General features: G+C 37.4%; 1 protein-coding gene and 1 long non-coding RNA gene across 2 annotated transcripts in view; both read right to left on the bottom strand.

Moving 5' to 3' along the window:
* kdm6bb (lysine (K)-specific demethylase 6B, b) overlaps positions 1–14,172 on the bottom strand; it is a 138,892-nt gene extending 124,720 nt beyond the window's left edge. Inside the window, exon 1 of the mRNA XM_087269602.1 lies at positions 14,069–14,172. The gene's annotated coding sequence lies outside the window, so the exon portion shown is untranslated. The remainder of the gene's footprint in view (positions 1–14,068) is intronic.
* The window catches only part of LOC147842056 (uncharacterized), a 592,784-nt gene that overhangs the window by 290,874 nt on the left and 278,357 nt on the right, over positions 1–23,553 (bottom strand). The gene's annotated exons all lie outside the window — the stretch shown is intronic.

Here is a 23,553-nt window from a genome sequence, read left to right as displayed (position 1 = left end):
ATACTGCTAGAACATCCCGCTCTGAATTGCCTTGTGTGTTTTCCTTCCTAATCCTCTGAAAGTTAGCCTTGTCTCTTCGTGATCTCATCAGTCATCACAACATCTCCACATGCCACTCTGGTCAAACAGATATTTGAATGGCTCCTAATTTAGCAGTCAACAGCTTTGAAGGTCACCAACTCTTTGTTCAGCTGGTCTCCTTGGCAAGATTCTCTAATAAACTTTGACCTTTGTGGATGAGCGACTACTTATAGAAATCAAAGGCAGACATGCTGTTGATAGGTTAAGAGAGATCAGTCTCGGCAGAACATGAGAACAGCGATTTCTGAATGCCTTGCGAGGTCAGGAAGGTTTCAACCAGAGCAGGCAAACTAATTGGAGATCAAAAGTCAACTGAAAATGACAAAAATATAATTTTTCTGTGTTTTTGTCACATTATTTATAGGAATATTTTGTGGAATATTGTATTCTAGAATTAGTTAAAAAGCAAAATCAATCAGAGTACTGTAGAAAAATGATACTAGAAATAAGATATGACAATGACAATGATCAAAATGTGGTTTTGATCACTCAAGATGATGGAGCGTGAACATGTTGAGGCTTGTCTCTCTTACAATTCTCTGTATGTCCTATTGATATTCTTTATGTCCTGTACATGTTGTTGAATTGACAATAAAGCTGACTTTTACTTTGATGACAACACCAAAGTTCTTATTATTAAAATAAGTTAATTAAGTATCAGCTTCATTTTTCAATAAACACCTATCTGTACAGTGTAAAGTTGATCAATCTCTTAAAGACTGGGTGGAAAATTGTTGGGCACAATGAAATTTTATACCTTAAGTTTTATATAATAATTGTGTCCTTGTGAAAAAAATGTATATTGTTATAATTTCCAAATGTGACTGCTCGTCAGGTCTAGACGATGAAAAACATAACTTAAAATACATGCCAATCTTGGGGGCGTTCTCCATGAGCTATTCAAAAGTCTGTATTGTTTTCTGATTGGACTTCTTTTCACTGGGATTTTCCACTCACATACTTTATATGAGAATAAAAAACAATGGTATTTGAGGCTCACATTATGGCCATTTCCATGTACTGAACTCTTCGACAATGCTCAAGTATACCCAGATTTTCTTTATAGTGTACCTTTAATAATGCAAGTTAAAATGTCTTTATCCAATTTAATTAATGTAAGGGACTGCAGCAACACATTTTTTACAGTTTAGCAACTGCCCTTTCAATAATAAAACATTAAATTTATTCTTAATGCAGCTGAAAATGTAACAATCTGAAACTGGTGTGTACATTTTTAAACATGATCAGAATTATGCTTTGAGTTGTAATGTTTAATGAATCATAACATAAAACTGTTCTTCAATATTTCCTGTTTCCCATGTTTAGCAAAATAATTTATATAAAGAGATTTTGATTTAAAGAGATTTAAAGAGATTTATTGTTTGCTTTATACATCTAGCCAGAGTATAAATCCGAGCCAAACGTTTTTGTTTATACCAAAGACTAGAACAAAGCTGCATTAATGGAGCTCGATCTGATTTATCATGTGATTTACTGTCATGAAACACCCTGAAATGAAGTGGTACTGTAAGTATGTAGATATAATTTGTTTACATTAGCATAAGGCAAATCACTGCTGGTAAATGCAGCACTTTACTGAATGAGTAACAGTTTAGCTTGAGACTCCCATATAATGAGACAACTGAGGAATGCAGACTGGGAATAAAGAGATGTTTGCTTTGCAGGCACTCAAACATTTACTGAAAGAAATTCTGCAACTGTTCTCCAACACACACACACACACACACGCACGCACACACACGCACACACACACACAGACACACACACACAGACACATACACACACGTACGCACACGCTACACCACTGACCAATTTTTTCTTTCAAGAGACAGACAGACACATTTGGTCTCCGAGGTAACCACGCTTTTGTCTATCTTGTTGCCAGGTGACTGGTTGTCATAGATTCAGACATGTACATTTATCTGATATGAATCTCCCGCTGCTCTCCTTCACTCGCTCTGATCACCTGAACTTCATACTCTCTCTATGCTTCCAGTGTCTCAGTTTTACTTCACTTTCATTAGTCTCTTCAGAATTCTTTTACTTCATAACCATAAAATAAATGAATAAATGAAATATATCAAAGATTATGAATTTATTTGTTTTTAATTCTAATAAAATTGTAAAAATAATAAAATTGTAATAAAATTCTAATGTGACAAATCAAAGTGACAAAAACCTGACAGAAGAAACATCTTGATGAACAGATTTATGGATAGATAAACAGTCAAACAGATTCTGAATAACTCCTTAGCAGCCACCCTGAACCCTCTTAGTTTCGGCCTAGCAACTCCCTAGAAAACAACAGACAGATGAATAAATTAACAAATGGACAGAAACAAATGGACAGATGGAGAAACGAGAAGATGGATTACCTACTAGCTAGCTAGATGGTTGAGGTAGATGGATGGAAGAGAGAAAGGATGTACATACAGACAGGCGGACTGATGGACGGATAGATGGATGGAAGGAAAGAGGGTGGACAGACAGGTGGATGGAGAAAGGAAAGGATGGACAAACAGACAGGTAAATGGATGGACGGACGGATGGATGGATGGATGGACGGATGGACGGATGGACGGATGGAAGGATGGATGGATGGATATACAGACAGGTGGATGGAGGGATGGATGGATGGATGGATAGAGGAAGAAAAGAGGGTGGACATACAGACAGGTGGATGGATGGATGGATGGATGGATGGATGGATGGATGGAGGGATGAGGGAAGAAGGAAAGATGGTGGACAAGGATGGATGGATGCATGGATGGAAGGATGGACATACAGACAGAAAGACAGGCAGATTAATTGATGGATTGCCAGATGGATGGTCTGAGAGGCGGATGGATGGACAATGGATGAATGTAAGACGGGTGGACAAAGACAGGTGGATTGATGGATGGATGGAAAGTGGACATACAGACAGGTGGATGGAGGGATGGATGGATGGATTGATAGAGGAAGAAAAGAGGGTGGACATATAGACAGGTGGATGGATAGATGGATGGATGGATGGATGAGGGAGGAAGGAAAGAGGATGGACATGGATGGATGCATGGACATACAGACAGAAAGATAGGCAGATTAATTGATGGATTGCCAGATGGATGGTCTGAGAGGCGGATGGATGGACAAAGAATGAATGGAAGAAGTGTGGACATAAAGACAGGTGGATTGATGAATGGATGGATTGATGGATGAATAAAGGAAAGGATGGCCATACAGACAGGTGGATTGACGGGCGGACGGAAGAATTGATGGATGAAGGCCAGTGGGTGACATAAAGACAGGTTGACTGATGGTTGAATGATGGATGGAGGAAGGAAGGAAGAAAAGAGGGTGGACTCAGAGAGGTGGATAGATGGATGGATGGATGGATGGATGAAAGAGGATGGAAATATTGTCAGGTGGATGGATGGGATGGATGGATGGATGGATTGGATTGGATGGAGGAAGAAAATAGGGTAGAAAGACAGATGGATGGGTGGATGGAAGAAGGAAAGGATGGACATTCAGACAGGTGGTTTGATGAATGGAGGGATGGATGGATGGATGGATGGATGGATGGATGGACGGACGGACGGATGGATGGCGGAAGGAAAGAGGGTGGACATACAGAAAGGTGGATGGATTGATAGAGGAAGGAAAGAGGGTGGACATACAGACAGGTGGATGGAAGAGGGAAAGGATGGACATACAGACAATGATTGATGGATGGATGAATGGATGGAAGGATGGATTGATGAAGGAAAGGATGACCATACAGACAGGTGGATTGACAGACAGACGGACAGACAGACGGATTGATGTATGAAAGGAAAATGGGTGGACATACATACAGATGGATGGATGAATGGATGGATGGATTGATGGATGGATGGATGGATAGATAGACAAAGACAGGTATATTGATGGATGGATGGTTTGAAGGATGGACAGATGGATGGATGAAGGAATGAAAAGACAGACATACAGACAGGTAGACTGAGGGATGGATGGAGGAACGGACAGCTAGAGAGAAAAAGAGAGAGAGAGCTAGAGAGAGAAAGAGAGAGGCTTGTCTGTCCTTCAACTGACACAGTTAGAGGGAGCTGCGAGTGTTTGGGTAAATTTGGCTAATTCTGCTGATGTGCCGGGGGAGAGAAACACACTCCAGCTGACTGAACTGGGTTAGTATAAAATGTAGGGCAAAGATCCAAACCAAAACCACCACACACACACACATACGTCTCTAAACACAAATGGCAGCTGGTGCGTATTGGATACAAAGACAAACTAGAGTGCCTGTGCCACACACTCTCTCACACAAACACACATTAACAATCCCATATAGCAAGCTGGCATAAACGTACACAAACACACAAGACCTCTCGCACAAGTAAACTTCTTTTTGGTATCCATGTTCTGCTGATTGTCTGATTTGTAAATATTTACGTTAACACTCTCCAAATTCCCAGGTCCCTTCAACTGGCCCACAGTTTACCCCGTGTGTCTAATGTGGAAAGAGACACAATCGCACACACAATGTGTTTACCTCATCCTTAAAATAAAATACACAGCACTAACGAGAGAGCAAGACAGAGGGAAAACACTCAGACAGGCAACAACAAATTCAGGAAGACATGGACACACACACACACACACACACACCACAAACACACATCCACAGGCAGGAATCATTAGTCTACCACACACACACAACACACAACATCACGCAAGTCAGGAGACAAATGCATTCGGACAAACTACCGAAGCAGCAACAGTGAACCGGATTCATTCGGGAACAGAAGGAAACCTGATGTAACACGTCTGCACATCACTCCAGCTTCTATAATTTATTGATAATGGAGAACTGTGAAAATATTACGAATAAAACTTTTAACTGTCTCCCGCCATGATGATATTTTAAAGTGTGAAGTCTCTAAAGAATAACTGCTTCAATAAAGCCTCCAGATGACATGATAAAATAATTAATAACTGGAGCAATGAACCCCTCGCATTTAAGTCAAATGTGGCTTAGGGCTGGAGGATTACTCAAAGGTGAGGTTTATGTGCATTTATTCAGTAAAGTCAGTTAATAACATTAAAGTGTGATTTAGACTCACTGGCCACTTTATTAAGTACAACTTACTAGTACCGGGTTGGACTCATTTGTGCCTTCAGAACTGCCTTAATCCCTTGTGGCATAGATTCAACAAGGCACTGGAAATTTTCCTTATAGATTTTGGTCTATATTAACATGATAGCTTCACCCAATTGCTGCAGAGTTGTCGGCTGCACATCCATGATGCCAATCTCCCATTTAATCTTATGTTTCTAATGCAATGCTTGGGATTTCCTGTGTTTCTTCTTTGTGGGTGTTTGGAGTTTCTGTGCAAGAGCGCCCTCTGGCCTATGGAGGAGATTTGCTGGTTCACTTCAGCCAATTTCTTGTTTTCCTTTCTTTTTTTCAATTAATTGCACAGCCCTAAAGTGACTTGAAATGGATTTTAGCTACTTTTTTGAAACATTTAAATGGTCTTATTATGTTTCATTAACTGGTGCATATTATTACAAATTAATGGTCATAATGGTCAGACATTTTCGAAGGATTTTTGCAAAGTTTAATTGGCTAATTTCTCACAAACCTTTACATATTCTTTTTTTTCTTTTTTTCAAAAACATGACTCTATTCTGATGTATAACAACCTTTCACAGTGTAACCAAGACCTTATGGAAGAATTTACGCTATATTTGCTTTTGTTATTTAAGGTTCATTAAAGAAATATGCCAGACTTACAAATTAATACGTTAGAAACAGCATTTTAAAATTACCAAGCATTTATTTTAGTAGACTATATTGACCACTTATGCATGTTAAAAAATGCTTTAATTATTTATAATTATATCGTTCATCAAAACACAATCATTATTTATTAATATAACACATACATATTTCACCAAATCATGAAAAAAGCATTTCATAAAGATATTTAATTATATATATATATATATATATATATATATAAACACACACACAACGGTTCTGTCTGGTTCTCGAATCTGATTGGCTGATAGCTGTGCGATATTCTACAATATCAGAACTCGTACAGCGGCTTCACCCTTGTTTATTACTCCACACACATAAGAACACTCTACAGTTTGACAAATATTGATGTTGTTGGACAACATAATGTAGTTTTGAGGCTTTTTAGTGTAGAATGTAGTTGTTTAGATTGCAACTATGCAGTTTATTTAAAAGGATCTCTCTCTTTTGTATGTTGTAGTGCTGTATTTATATCATAGTGTGAGATGGGACTCGCATATCAGGAATGTATGTATTCTGTGTTGGCCACTCTATAACCCGGAGTTACTTTTTGGTTGGTCATCTGTTTGTTTTTAATGAGTCTCCTGTTTTCGTTACTGCAGACTAGTTCAGTAAACAGAAAGTAGGAGGAAATGCCTGCATGCATTTAGCATTTTTCCTTATCGCTAACACAACATTAATTTGATTTTTGCTGATTGTGATTGTGTTGCTTTGGCTTTTACGAGGTTAATTATAGTGATATCCCGATTGCAAAAGAGAAATAAATGCCTCTAGACTGATGGCATTTCATGCCCTTCAGCCTTATAATCCTAAAATGTGAGCAAAATCTCCTGTTTTGTCATTACTTTATACATTACGCTAGAGAATCATTCAAATACAAACTCTAAAGTGATGTTAGTGATCTAGTAATGGTTTCTGCTGTTATGACGTCAGCTAGAGATGTGAAGGAATGGCGGAAGAAAGTAGTTCCACTTACATAAGGTTTTTCAGACTCACCGTGTTAAATTTTATTTTTTTTATAACATGATTATGCCATCGAACTGTTGTATAAACACAATAATCACACTTGTAGCAGTGCGATATGGCTATATATCATCACTTGCGGGACACTAATGCCCTACTCTTACCAGTGCCGTTATACAGCCATAATCACACTACTACTCGTGCAACAGTTTAAATATATTGCATTTAAATATATCAGGAAAGATGATGAAAGAGTTTCATACAATAATATTTACCTGCATAAAGCTACAGTTTTAACCAAACTTTCTAAAATGTTTTTAATCGTGGTATTTTTTCTTGCCAAATTTATAGCTAAAATGTCATACATCACAGAGAACTAAACACTTACAAGATATGAAGATCTGAATATGACCAAATGTCAGATATCAAGACAACACCGCCATGATCTGATAGAGACAATTCACTCCTTCAGTTGTAAAATTGAAAAACCTCTAAATCATTCTCTTTTTATACCCATCAGTTCACAGGTTCATAAGTGTAATCTCTGAGAGCGATATAGCGAAGCGAGGCTCATTCTGAATATAGTCACGAATCCAGACTTCACAATATAACACCTCTCATACCTTAAATAAGAAATAGCTGCAATGTGTGTGTGTAGAGGTGATGAACACACTGCAGAGAGGCAAGGACTTCAAAAAAACACTGTGAAAAGAGACGCAGGGCATGTGGAGAGACAGTAGAAACAGAGACGCCAGAGACGGACGTCCAGAGGGACATTCAGCCTCCTGGACCAGAGAGACACACACACAGAGTTCATGACACACAGGCCATGACTGCGCTTATGGCAAACACTGACCTTTTAGAGGGAATGAGGGAAAGTAAAAGACCCAGAGTGTGTGTGTGTGTGTGTGTGTGTGTGTGTGTGTGTGTGTGTGTGTGTGTGTGTGTGTGTGTGTATGTGGAGCTGTAAAGTCAGTCAATGACAGCTGGAGTTCCTTTGAACAGCTCGGATTCAAGAGTCAGCAAATATGCGAGTCTCTGTGTCCAATGTATGTCTAGCGGCTTGAGTTACACCACATCTTCTGCTGTGTGTCTGTGTGTGTGTGCGCGTTAACAACTCTCTCAAGAAAAATATATAACTGAAGCTAAAAAACCAAGGCCAAAAACAAACCAAATATTATTTGATTATTCATTATCATCAATTTGCCGACTACATCAATCTACTAACAATAAATGAGTCCGCAACATGTTCTGTTGAAAACACTTGGATGGGCAAAACAGAAAAAAGTAAAATCCATTCTATCCACTAATCTTCAATAACTTTTGAACAGAATGAGATTGGAAAGGGAACTGTACAATAAAGGAATCATAAAGGTAAATGTTTATAACAAAATACAATTAATTACAGGGTGTAATGATTAATAAATTACAATAATAATAATAATAACAACAATAATAAAAAGTGAACTTTATAAAATAATGTCACCTCATATGTCTGTTTACATCTAATTATGATCATCACCAGTTTTGTGGGTAACACATTACAAGTAGCGTGAGTTTATGGAACAAAATCAATGCCAAAAGTATTGAAATAAAAAGCTTGTGGAAAAGCACTAACTGAAAAAATAATACACTGATTTACTAACAGCTTGAGTTTTAGTGATTTAAGTTTGTAATTTAGGTCCTAAAATTAAACACAGCTGTTTTTTAAAGTTGTAAATATCTTAATTCAAAACACAAATTCATACTTTAATACTTCACTTTAAGTATTCATATTTTAAGTGTTATTCAATACTTTAAATTCAACTTCCAGATTTCACTTCCAAAATACTTAGTTCTGTTTAAAGTACAAAGTATAATATTCAAAAGTTAATTTTATTTAAGTTCAAGAATTCGCTTTCATAAAAAGTGGGTCAAATTCGGCTGTTAAAATTCGACATTACAACCCGGAACTGCAGGAAAAGCAATAGATTGGAGACAGCAGATTCAATAGATTGCAGATTGCTTTTTCACCACTTTTACATGCATGTAACCCTACCGGTCTGAGGAGGGGAGAAGCTGCAATACCAGAATGGGAAATAATTACCGATGAGGTGAAAGATCGCTGGATCACCTCATGAGATTCGAGGAGTGAGGTTTATGCTAGGGATGGGCGATGTCGACCAATTTGGCATTGTACGATGCCTAATGTGAAACATCGTGATGGACGATGGTATCGTCATTGTAGGCATTGATGCTGTGACACGTTACCTGATGAATTTACATGACCAAAGAGTCATTAGATAGAGACAAGATTAATTAAATCTCATATTTAAAAACTACAGAGAGATACGATCCTGCTGTACATCCTTAATAAACTGTCCGAAGTGCACTGCTCTCTGGGGTTTTGTGTTCAAACATCCTATACTGACTCCCCAGAGCTCAGACATGCGCATATACTGCTGACGCGCATGCCAGAGTGTGTGTTTGTGGTCACATGCTTTCTCCACCGCCTTAAACTCCAGATTCAGTTAACATTTTACTGAATCAAAATAACCTACAGTGCTTTAAAATCATAGAACAGGAAGAGCTAGATAAAATTATAAATAGCTCTAAACCAGCTACATGTATGTTGGACTCCATTCCAACAAAATTACTGAAAGAATTGTTACCTGCTATAGGAGAACCTCTTCTTAATGTTATCAACTCTTCTTTATCTTTAGGCCATGTTCCAAATTCTTACAACCTAGCTCTTATTAAAGCCTATTATTAAGAAACAGCAACTGGACCCCAGCAACTTAGCTAATTATAGACCTATTTTAAATCTTCAATTTATGTCTAAAATACTAGAAAAAGTTTTGATGTTTTTGACTAAAAAATGTTTTTGAAGTGTTTCAGTCAGGTTTCAGGGCTCATCACAGTACAGAAACCGCATAAGTGAAAATAACCAATAATCTACTCCTAGCTGCTGAACAAGGGTGCATCTCGCTATTAGTTTTACTTGATCTTAGTGCGGCATTCGACAACATTGACTACAGTATCCTCATAAATCGCTTAATGTCTACAGGTGTCCAGGGACAGGCTCTAAATGGTTTAAGTCATACTTAACTGACCGTTACCAGTTTGTGAATATTAATGGACAGCCTTCACAAGTCACCCCAGTAAAGTATGGGGTGCCTCAAAGATCAGTTTTAGGCCCTTTGCTGTTTACAATTTACATGCTACCTCTGGGAGACATTATTAGAAGACATGGTGTCAGCTTTCATTGCTACGCAAATGATAATTATATATTTCATCTAAACCTGATGAAATGTCTAAACTGTCTAAGCTAACTGAGTGTATTAAAGACGTTAAACACTGGATGACCAACAATTTTCTTCTCTTAAACTAAACAGAATAATTACTTATTGGGCCTAAAATCCTGCACACAGAAGATCTCGCAACTCAATCTAAAATTAGAGGGATATAAAGTTAACGTTAGCTCTACTATAAAACATCTGGGTGTCATATTAGACAGCAATTTAACTTTTGAAAACCATATATCCCATTTCACAAAAACTGTCTTCTTTCATCTGAGAAATATCGCTAAGTTACGAAGTATGCTATCCCTCACAGATGCAGAAAAGCTAGTCCATGCTTTTATGACTTCTAGGCTGGATTACTGTAATGCTCTGTTTACTGGCTGCCTAGCATACTCTATTACCAAACTTCTATTAGTACAAAATGCAGCTGCCAGAGTTCTTACCAGGTCTAGTAAATGTGATCACATTACCCCAATTTTATCCTCCTTACACTGGCTGCCTGTTAAGTTTTGTATTTGTATTTAAATTTGAATTTAAAATATTGCTTCTTATTTATAAAGCTTTAAAAAATCTAGCTCCTGTTTATCTAACCAACCATCATGGATTGTCTCGTATCAATCCAACCTGCTCTTTAAGATCTCAAAACTTAGGGCTTCTGGTAGTACCTAGAGTAGCAAAGTAGAATAAAGGGGGTAGAGCCTTCTCATTTATGGCTCCTAAAGTCTGGAATAGCCTTCCTGATAATGTCCGAGGCTCAGACACACTCTCACAATTCAAAACTAGATTAAAGACCTATCTATTTAGTAAAGCATACACTCAGTGCATCATTTAGCGGGTTTCCACACATGTTTCTGCATCTTGTTTATATACACTATGAACAGCAGCTACACTAATTATTCTCTTTATTCTCCATTTTCACCTGGGGATACTCTTCCAGAGGACCTCAGACTATGCAGAGTCACTGATTGGATCCAAGACCAGCGACGAGTTGATCCCAAGGTTTCCATATCCTGGACCAGGCCGTATCCTGAGCAGCTGCTGTGGTGGTCATAGAGGAGTGGAGAGCATGAGACTGATTCCTGTGACACTACAGGGACAGACGAGTCTTCGCTGAGGCCAGCTTTAAGCCTCCGCTGCTAAGACTGCAGCTCTGCACAAGATGTTTGGCCAGCGGAGAAACTAAAATGGCCGTGCCCAACTGCGTCTGGTTTCTCTCAAGGTTTTTTTTCTTCACTTTCGCCAATTGGTGATTTTTTTCCCCTCTCCGCTGTCGCCTCTAGCTTGCATGGTTTGGGATCGGTAGAGCTACGCATCAATAAATTTGCTCTTCAGTGTTTGGACTCTCAGTAGTGATTTTTAAACCACACTGAACTGAGCTAAACTGAACTGAACTTAAACACTGAAAACTGGACTGACACTGTTCCAATTTACTATGACCTTCTATGTGAAGCTGCTTTGACACAATCTACATTGTAAAAGCGCTATACAAATAAAGCTGAATTGAATTTAACATGATTTGCGTTTTCATCGGTATAGTGTGGAAGAAGAGCCATTCAGAAATGTGAGGTTAAACACAGTGTAGACGTAGATCGTTTTTATTCTAAAATGTCATTTTAAAAGTAAGAGATATTAGTATAAACGGGGCCTAAGTGTGTGTTTTTCGCAAGCAGGTTGCTACTGCAACGGGGGCGGGGCGGAGGATTGCGATGCTTCATCATGCCTCAGCATCGTGATGTCTACCTGCCATCGGCGATGGACGATGGCATCATCTATCGACTTAACCCAAGTTTACACGACCCCCAGCTGGCTTTCATTACTTTAGGGCAAATATACATGTCCAAAACATCATTTACCCATTTTAGGCCTACTCATTATCCTTTTATTAGCCTCATAATATTTTTATTATATTCAGTACATTGATATTAATATTAAGTGCTACTTTTGTGCCATTATTAGCTTTTTTTTCCATCACCTATTTACTGGTTTAAAAAGTTAAATTGGTCCATCTTCACCTGCTGGTGAAAAACCAATCTGCAATCTATCGAATTTCTGTCTCCAATCTATTGCTTTTCCTGCAGTTCCCAGATGTAACGTTGAATTTTAACAGCTAAATTTGAGCCACTGAGTTTAAAGTTAATTTTAAAATTGCCTTGTGAATATTATACTTTGTATTTTTAAACAGAACTGAATATTTTGGAAGTGAAATCTGGAGGTTGAATGTGAAGTATTGAACTGAAGCATAAATTTGTGTTTTGAATTGAAATATTTACAGCTTTAATAAACAGCTGTGTTCAATTTTAGAACGTAAATTACAAACTTAAGTCACTAAAAACTCAAGCTGTTGTTAATTGAGTGTATTATTTTTTCGGTAATTTTTTTTTCAGTTAGTGCTTTTCGACAAGCTTTTTATTTCAATACTTTTGGGATTGATTTTGTTCCATACGAGTTATGTAATAATATTACTTTAATAAGTAATAAGTAAAGTAACGTGTTGCTTTTTAAAAAATGTTACTCGAATTACTTTTGAAATTAATTAATATGTTTTTAAAAATAGTTTGCTAAACTGAAATGAGTGTAATCACATTGAATCACACTCAATGAGAAAATGAGCCCCCAGCAGAAACAGACAAAAACCAAGAAGGCAGAGGCTTACATTTCTGTAATGGAAATACTCTCGTTATTTTAAACACATGGAAGAAAAGAGGATAGTCTCATTGCACAGTGATTTTATTGAACTGATGGACCTTTTTTACAAGACTGGTATGATGCGTTTTAAATTTAGATTTTTTTAAGACTATGAACACTTACATGCATATATCATCTTTGCGAATTACCACTTATGCAAGGAGTTTCAAATACAGCGTCTATGGGGCTGAGAGTAAATTTGACGTTTTTCTCTCCTTCGGCTGTTGTCCTTACAACACTATTTTCCCTCTTTATCTTGAAATCTTAATAACACCATCATTAAGTTTTTTTATTATCATTTTAGCAAATAGGGTTATAAAAAAAATATTGATTCACTGCGCTTTAGGTTTACCCAACTATAATGCCTTCAGCTACAGAGAAACCCAGAAATATGAAAAGGGTCTATAAGACAAAAATACAAAGGTAGCAAACACATTGCTTTCTTCTTTCCTTAATCTGTGTACGACATGTATTGCATCAGGAAGTTCTCAGAAGGTAAAATTATTACAAAAATATGAATAAAGTGTGTTGGTAATACAGTGTGTCATTAAATGTAGAGCTCCTCTATTTTTTTAAAAGAAGAAGAAGAAGAAGAAGAAAGTACCCTGCAAGTTCTGAAAGAGATCAAGCCTCAGACAGGTATGAAAAAGTAGCTCAAAAGTAACGCAACAAAAAACTTTCCATAAAAATTAACTAAGTAACGCAACTTTTTTGTGGAGTAACTCAGTATTGTAATTACTTTCAAAAGTAACTTTCCTCAACACTGATCATCGCTTAGAACACAGGTGTCAAACTCAGTTCCAAAAGGGCCGCAGCTCTGCACAGTTTAGTTCCAACCCTAATTAAACACACCTGATCAAACTAATTGTATCCTTCAGGCTTGTTTGAAACCTACAGGTAAGTGTGTTGGAGCAGGGTTGGAACTAAACTGTGCAGGGCTTCGGCCCTCCAGGAATTGAGTTTGACTCCCCTGGCTTACATTATATGACATGGCTGCAAACTGATATTTGAATGACTGACTGGATGTAAATGGTAGGCTACAGTGTCATAAGTTAATGTATTTGAAAACAGCGACCATAATTGAAAAGAAACAGAGTTCCTTATATTCTAAAGAACCAACATTTCTTAAATAAAGCAAAAAGTCCAACGTTGTGTAGGCCTATTATCTATGGTCTTGGCAGCTGATGCCTGTATGTCAGTGCGCTACAGATTTCTGTCAACATTTACTCACCACTAAACGCTGGTCCTGCTTTCAGTGTCTGCTGCTTACTGATGGTGTTAAGACGTGAACTTCATTTCCAGTGCTGCTCTGAGAGTCGCGTCACTGTTTTTACCGATTCATCCGGGAAAAACTAGAAGCTCAACGAGCGCAAACGTCTTTGCGACAACACGTCAAAATAAAAGTTGTGATTGACTTATGGAATTATGCCAGAATTCATTCATTATTAATCCAAAGTTAAGTATAATGTACTTCTAACAACAACTATAACAAACAAACAGATAAATAAAATAAAATAAAATAAAATAAAACAAAATATAATAAAATAAAATAAAATAAATAAACAGACAGGCTGCATGGTGGCTCAGTGGTTTGCATTGTTGCCTCACAGCAAGGTTGCTGGTCCGAGTCCTGGCTGAGCCAGTTGGAATTTCTGTGTGGACTGTGGAGTTTGCATCTGCATAAAACAAATGCAGAAATAGTTGGTGGTTCTTTCCGCTGTGGCAACCCCTGATAAATAAGGGACTAAGGAAAATGTATAATTAAATGAATAAAACAGAAACACAATGGGCTCTATGCACAGCTAGACTTTTAAAGCCAACAATAAACATCCGCTGAAAGCTTAATGTGACTATTTTCAATATTACAAGGTTGTTTTTACAGCATCGATGTTAAAGCATAAGTACAATAGTTGATTTTTTATTTATTTGATTTTATTTATTTATTTTCGAACAGAAATATCATATATAAGATATCATTAACAAAAAATACATTTCAACATGGTCGAAAATGGAGTGGGATGAAGCACAAGCTTATTATTTTCCCACCCCATTACCACATACATCATTCGTCTATTACTTAAACAAAACTTATTTCTTCTTTTACTTATCTCTTCTTTTTACATTAAATTCATAGTTAAATAGACTTAAGCATTCATTTAGTTGTTCAAGTGTAAAATGAGCATCCTGTAAATTACAAGGAAGCACATAAGAACTTCTGTGTGTGTGTGTGTGTGTGTGTGTGTGTGTGTGTGTGTGTGTGTGTGTGTGTGTGTGTGTGTGTGTGTGTGTGTGTGTGTGTGTGTTTGTGTGTGTGTGTGTGTTATTCACCAAACTTTAAATGAGTAAGTTGCAAAACAAAATATTATTTGTGTTTTTATTTTGTAAATTGTAAGTTTCTTGTCTACAATTTATAGTTAACTATTGACTGAAACTTCATTTAGAAAATGTAGAACATTTTTTTCGTTTCAGTTAGTGTTTCATTCAAAAAATGAATAAATAAAATAATAATAATTAGTAAATGGAAAGCAACATGAACATTAATCCTAAAATCCCGAATGTAGTCCTAAATTTTCTTTGTGTTCTATAAAAGAAAAACTCATATGTAATGGAATGAAGAGTGATGTTTTCATTTTGGGGGTGAACTAACCCCTTTAATCAGATCTACACTTAAAACCTAATCCACTCTTTAACTTCAACTGCCCTCAGTGACATTTTTTAATCCTAAGTTTACGTTACTACTCAGACTTCAGAAAACACAGGGCGTGAGACACTACGGAAGTCTGAGTCTGTGCTTTTATGAGGGCGAGGAGAGTGTTATGCAAGTTCATCAGCCATTACCAGTTTCTTCACCTCTGAAAGCCTCGATGCTCCTTCAAATCCAAACACGCAGAACTATTACCTTCATAAATCCCTGCTCTTTCTGCTACAAACTCCCCCTTTCAAAAACAAATGTTCTCTCTCTGTCGCACACACACATGGCCATGGTTCACTGGCTCTGTGCACAGCCGTCCCTGTATCTTTTTGTCTGAGGGCTGCCAGGTTTTGTTTAGTGAAGAGAAATAACAAAAAGTGAGCCCCTATTCCCTGACCCGCACCGCTCTAAACCCCTCACACACATTCCACACACTGCCCGGGTCAAAGGCCACGCCAAGCACAATAACCAGTTAGAAAGGAACGGGACAGACCGGGTGAAGTTCATTCACATCTTAAATCCAGCTCGGCAGAGGAAGAGGGATATAGAGAGAAAGAGGGAGTTTGGTTGGGGGGGATGCACTTTTGCGACTGTATTCTTTGTCTAAACGAACTGGGGGATACTAATCACGTGTGTCTGAGGAGAATTCAGACAACCTTTGGAGATCTAAAGAAAATACATTAACACAGCTTGTGTGAGGCTAAGAGTTTAGTAGACTACACTGAAGAAAATCAGTAAATGATTCATCTTTTATTTTTTCCTTCTGCTTTTGAATTGCATTATGGGACCTTGATCTTTCTTCCAACAACTTTTAACCTCAAAAAGTTATAATAAAAGTAACTTTTATGAACATTTTTATTAGTTTTAAGCAGAGTTAGGTGTAACGCATTATGAGTAACGCATGTTATGTAATAATATTACTTTTCCAAAGTAACAAGTAAAGTAACACAGTATTTAAATATTAATATTTTTAAATATTTAGGGAGAGTGGGGTGAATTGTCACACTGTTCATAACTCCAACACTCTTAAAATCAAATAGCCACTTTGTGTAACTATTCTTCTACAGTCAACCTCCTGTTCACATGTGTTCAAGATTGCTCTAATATGAGGTTAGCACACTTTTCTTATTTTTTGGCCTTAAAAAAATCACTTTACATTTTATTCAGTAAAACATTGTTAGGCATACTTGTGAAAAATTATTATTTTGCACAAAACAGATGAGACATTAACATGTCTTTACATTTGCTGACATGCTACATTGGGCTAACTCTGACATTTAGCCAACATTAGCACAAATGTCAGTTTGGGGCAAGTTGTCTCATTGACTTTGGGGCAAGTTGTCACATGTGAATTAAGAAAGGAAAGGCAGGAATTACGCAAGGAAGGTATTCCTGGGATTTTGGCTATTGCCTATGCTCAGGTCCCATAATGCAATTTACAACCGTAAATAAACAAAAAACACTTCTGAATCCCAAAACTTGATTAACAGATGATTTTACAATGTAGATGTAGAACATTTCCACCAGTATTTTCAGTATTTAGAAAGCCTTGAAGTGAATCAGCCATCGCTAAGGCTATCCACTCGATGTAGTATAGATGCCAGATCAGTATGTGGTGCTGTATATAAATGAAGAAGAAGACATAAAGCTAGAGTGCTGTATCGACCTTATTCTGATTTACTTGCGTATGGGAGAAATGACTAGGACTAATAAACGGCAGAAAATAGTCAATCTACTTGCTCTACAAACAAGTGTGTTCATGAATATACAGACAAAGCAGAATAATATAATAAGAAAATGTCAGTTTGCAACATCAAGCAGCATAACGAGCTGTTTTAAACATCTAAAAAGGAATGATAGTGAATTAGACCGGAAGTCTCGAGACAAGAAGATTTAAATGGCTGCGCCCGCTCTTACACCAAGAATAAAGTCAATACAAACCAACTTAAAATCGACATGAAATAGAAGTTAAGATTGTCCCTTTTCCCATATGATGATGTGCAGTATATCTAATTTAAATGGTATCTGAAATAAGAAATAAACATATTGGAATCGATTAGATCATTAGAAGATAAAAGTTGCCAACAAAAAGAAGGAAGATTTTAATGGCAGTTTGCAATCAGTTGTGTAAAATCAGTGTCCAACTAAATCACCGTCAGCACCCTCTAGTGAAGATTATTTTAAGATATCTGAGAATGACGAAAACAAGGAGCTACATTTTAAAAATGAAATCATACCTTATTTGTTTGAACTACTGCTTCCCATTAATAGATGGAGACTGAGATGAGGTGGCTGATGGTCAAGTTCGTTCTCGAGGGCACCTAGATGATTCCAAATGGTAACATTTCTAAATCTAGTATTGATTGGTACTGTCAGAAATATAACTTGCATTTAACTACTTGACATCCATCACAAAATTGACAGGTATTAATGGTTAATAATATTGTTGAATTACAGTTACTAATTATACTGCCCAACAGGCCCTGATAGCACTGCCCTAAAGGCATTCCATGAGACCAGAAGTGAAGAAAGCTCATTTATTAAAGATTGGCCAAATAATTTTTGTGCAAAAAAATGAAATGCACAGGAAGTGTGTAAGTGTGTGCTGGTAGTTTTTGAGGTCTAAAAATGTTTTTACAGTTCAAAATTGACCCAATGCATACAGCCCTAATAAAATAGAAAATTATTATAATTTTTCCTAATGTTTAAGGGTCATTTTAGAAAAAGTCACCAAACTTTAAAATAAAAATAAAAACCAAGTTTAGGGTTTTTTCCTGTTGTTAAAATGGTGCCCAGGTCACTCAAGACCCATAAGTCAACAGCAGCAGGGCTAATATTAGTTAACATTACTTACCTCACCAAAATTCTTCTTGCTACAGTTCTCAAGCAAAACAAACATCTCTTAAGAGACTTGTAGATCTGTCTTCAGCATTGTGCGTAATGAAGTACTTCACTGGGAATTCAGCACCAAGCTGAACTTTCACTGACTGGTGGCTTTATAGAAGCATATATTATCGTCTTAAAATCCACTCAGTGCTGCTCACTGTAGGTTTGTCCTGAAAAAGTTTTAACGTTAAATCAATTTCTCTATGGAGACGTTAAATAGGATTTTTCCTTGCGGAAGCAGTCTGTTGTGCTCTTTTGTCTGTATTGTGAGTGAGGGCACAATCGTGAGGGCACTTGTGTGAGAGACAGTGTGTACTTGTTGAAATGAGTGTGTGGGAGAAAGCAAGATAATTAAAAGCTGTTGTGGTCTCTGCACAGAGCGTGTCTCTAGAGGAAGATGCTAATCTATACGTGTATGTGTGTGTGTGTGTGTGTGTGTGTGTGTGTGTGTGTGTGTGTGTGTGTGTGTGTGTGTGTGTGTGTGACCTGTGTCTCTCAGGGAGGATGTCTGTTCTGATGGAATGCTGACCTAGAAACCGGAGCATGGATAATCCTGACAAGATCACAAATCTCATTCTGTCACCAATCGGATGATGTGTGTGAGTGTATTTTCAGTTGTGTGGGATGATAATGAAAATTAGATTTTATTGCTCCAAATTCCAGTGAGCTGTGCATGGAGACAGGATATTTAAAGCATCGTAGTTGCACTCTCGAATGGAATGCTTTACCAAAACGTAGGTATCTTGTATTGCCTTTTAAAATCTCCCTAAAGCAGCACTGCAGGAATTCTTGCAATAAATGCAATCCTGGAAGGCATTGCGATAGGGTCAGTGTAAAATAAATTCCACAAGATGGCTTATGATCCAAGGGAACAGGTGATTAACAAAAATAAATATATAATTTACTTCAGGTTTTTTTATTATTTCTTTTTAAGGCACCCCAGCAAACAACTTTGTGTTTAATAGACGTCTGATCGGCATCTAAACATAGACAGCTTGGTTTAACCAAGGCTAAACTTGGGCTGTGATGCAGTGATAATTAATAGATTTCTAAGAAGAGGCCAAAACTAGTCATCAAATAAACAGATTAGACAGACTTTCTATGTGCAGTCATTAATTTCTGTTTATTTGATTACTAGTCTAGCTTTGGCCTATTCTTGGGCATCTATTAGATTTTCACTGACGGTCCAAATTTAGCCTTGTTTTAGCCAAGATGACTATGTTTAGATGTCTATTAGACATTTGACATATTTAAAAAAAAAAACAATAAAATGCTTGCTGAGACGATTTATAACTTTTTTTTTTCAATAATCTATACAAAGACTCTAGTGGTATTTATTTTGGTGACTTGCGTAATTACATTATGCTAAATGTTTTGAAGAATGTTCAAATCCAGAAAAGTCCAGAGTTTGCATGTTCTCCATGTGTGGAGTTTCCTCCAGGTGCTCTGATTTCCCCCACAGTCCAAAGACATGCGGATGAACTAAATTGGCTATAGTCTCCACAGCTTCGTCTATCATGGTTAGAGCTGCTCCTTCATTGAGGAGTTTTTAGCTAAATCCAGCACTGAACTGGAAGAATCTGGAAGCTTTCTTTTGTCAAATGCTAGCTATATTTTTTATATTTCCCTGGAACATAATTAAATTAAATTGTAAGCACTTCTCTTTTTGTGTTGTGTCATTTGAAAGCCTAAATACAGTAACAGGACAAGCTCTGTGGAAATAGTAGCATTTGGACGGCATTTCAGCTTTCTCTGCTATAACATTACAGCGCCTTTGGCCATGCGCCTTCGATGTGCGAAGTGTATGTGCATGATGAATGTGTGTAACCTGAAGGGCTAATGATCTCATTAAACCGGATGTATTTTTCTGCAGTCCCCAAACTTTGTTCGCTGTCGGCTTTGCTAAACTAACTCTGTAAAAGCCAATGTCTCCCTTTGCCTTGAAAATTGAATATTACATTCAGAGAAGTTGTTTAAATTCACACAACTGCATTACACATCAACTAAAGTTCAAAATATCATATCGTAGTGGACTACTCTTTTCAAAGCTTATAAGTATGGAGCCATTAACAATAACAATAATTTCTTTTTTCTGTAAAAGAACATTAAAAATAATTTATTTATTCATTCCCCAAGTCCCTGCTCAAGAGAGTATGTCGGTTGCAGTCATAGTGCAACCAACATTAACAAGCTCTTCATTCAACCACTGTCATATTCAGTGTTTAAGAATGTTAACTATTGGATCCCCAAAAAACAATAACATAACTTGAACAGAATGCTTAATAAAATCCATTATTTGTATTTGCTTACAAGTATTAGGCTATTAGCTTAGCCACATGTCAAATGCTAAATGCTAAATAAATAGCCAATGTTGGCTATTTGTGTAGCGTACAAAGTTGCTGCGTAATGTAATCATTAAAAATGATACATGATAATTAAATTACATCACAGTTAAATGTTGTATATGTAGGCTGTAAACTGCGAGGAGGCACATAAGAACTTCTGTGTGTGTATGTGTTTATATGTGTATTGTCTCTGTGCATTTGTGTTGAAAAATGCTACTACCTTATAATGCCAGCAAAGTGTGTGTGACGTACACAGATGGTTTGAAATCTGTTCATGTGGTTTATAAAAGCAAAAAATACTCCTAGTGTGTCAGAATATCAATATCAACTTCACACCAGGGTGTGTGTGTGTGTGTGTGTGTGACAGTAATGTAGAAACTGAAAAGTACCTATAGTGTGTAACATTTCAAGTTAGCGGTTAATGTCTGACCAGCTCCAGTGCACGTACAGGTCAATAAACAGAAGAATTTGAAGGGTGCACACCACACACGACAAGCAAAAAGATTCAATGCTAACCTCTAGCCTCCAGTCAACCCCCTTTAATTCACTGGCGAGCTCTTCACGCACACAAACAGCCAAACCAAAACAAACACGGGCACACACACACACACACACTTCTGCTATCTATGAGGCCCAGACGGAGTCTCTTCCCTCAGGCGGACATTAGCAGAGTGAAGGTGAGTTTCAGAAGAAGAGGAGCACACACCATATGATACTACCTGTCAATCACCCGAACAGCCTTAAGAAGAGAATTGGGGAAATTCTGCATTTAAATTCAACTATAATGGCATATGGTGCGGCCGTCGCTTTAATAAGGCCTCGGTCTGAAGTGTCTGTCGGCTGCAGCTTTGAATAAATATTTGAATTCGAAAGGGACCCGTTTAATCTCCGACTGAATGAAGCAAAAGAAAACCAATGATCATGAAACTGATAAAAAAAATAATAATATCTTGAATCAAAACATGTTTGAGCTTCTGACAGCCATGGTGTCGACAACTCTATCACACAAATAATTAAATGCAAACCATGATAAAGCACTTGCTGAGTAAAAATTTATTATTTTTGCCAATCATCTGTGCATACAGACTAATTCTATGCCGTTTAATATTGTGATAGTAGCTTAACAACATTAAAGGGCACCTATTTCACCCATTTTTAAGATTTAAGATGTCTTCCGTGTCTCCAGAATCTGTCTGTTTCAGCTCAAAACACCCATCAGATTATTTCAGGAGTTCACACTTAGCTAATGATTGATTATAACGCTTGTTTGGCATGCTGTAATGGGAGAGAGCCCTGAGCTCATAAGATCCTCGAGCCTGGGGCTCCCTCCTGTTTGCAAGGTGAGATGGGAGTTTGAGCCCAGGTAGATCTCAACAACTCCCCTGCTGTAGTAGCTAATGAACAGATAGTGATTGCCTTAAGAGATAACTACTTACTAGGAGCTTGTCTATGGTGTCGATTTGGATTAGTCAATTATCTTAAGTTGCATGTTTTTGGATGGTGGAAGGAAACGTGGAAACCCGGGGGAAACCCATGTGAGCATGGGGAGAACATATAAACTCCACACAGAAATGTCGGCTGGCTTGGTAAGGACTAGAACCAGTGACGTTCTTGCTGTAAGGCAACAGTGCTAACCACTGGGCCACCGTGCCACCCATCTAGGAAAGGAAAGTAGGGGTGGAGCAAGGGATTCTTCAAAACGAAGATGGCTGGTATATGGAGCTTAGGGTATTCATAGTGGGTTAGGAATCGTTTGATTGGTGATTAATACATTGGATCATGCAGGACCAGCCTGCAAGCGATCATAAGCATGTGATCCCCTCAAATTTAGTTTATAAATACACTTCATTTATTATACCTTTCAGAACATTGGTATTTTCTGCTTTGAACATACTGTTTTTGTTGCCTGTGCCTTTAATGCTAGTTCTTTCCGCCCACTGTTCCCACGTGCCTCTCACAGTGTGCCTCAATATCCGCCTCGGCTGCGTCAGATAAACAGCACAGTGACAGACATGAAGGAAGCAGATCTCACATAACGTTTGTGAGAAATACTACAGTAAGAACTTTCCCATTGATTATTTGATTTATTTGATGTGGAGATAATTAAAGCCTTTCTGCAACGATGAGTTACACGCAATGTTGTTACAAAATTCACGCACATACACACAAAGGACACGCACACACAGAGCCCGCGTTTAAATTTGCCCTGTTTTGCACAGAATGTGACAGGATGCAGGTTAATATCCTCTGCTGTAGGGATATTCGTTATGTTAATGAACAAAATAAATCTGATTTAACATCCAAAAACTGGGATTGGAGAGTCTTCTTTTATAAACATACCGACATATGGCTGTGGTGATAAAGACGGAAAAATCGCTGTAATTCATTACAAACATGCACTGTTTTAAAAACATTTTAAACTTGTAAAACTTATTCTTGATTACATTTGATGATGATTGATGATCACAGAGAGCTGAACAGATCTTTTAATCCCAGCTGCTATGTGAACGTCCACTCTTGTGGATATGATTATGATTTCGCGTTACTATGCAGACATGTTAATATGTGGCTGTCAATCAATTCCATGGGCGGAGAAACGTTGCAGTGAGCCTCAAAATGGGAGGGGTTTAGATCCTATTTTAACGTCAGGAGATTTTAAAAAAAATAGACTTATTGTCTTTATATCCCTCCAGTATGACTGTGGACACACTATACCTGCACACAGTTCTGTCCAAATAGGTTATAAAAATGATTTTCATCATTGGTACCTTTTAAAGTCTGTGTGAAACAGAA

This window comes from Danio rerio, chromosome 10 (assembly GCF_052040795.2).
Source record: "Danio rerio strain M-AB ecotype USA chromosome 10, GRCz13ab, whole genome shotgun sequence".
NCBI classification, from domain to species: domain Eukaryota; kingdom Metazoa; phylum Chordata; class Actinopteri; order Cypriniformes; family Danionidae; genus Danio; species Danio rerio.
The sequence above is the reverse complement of the archived record's forward strand: the minus strand, read 5'-3'. Positions and strand labels throughout refer to the sequence as shown.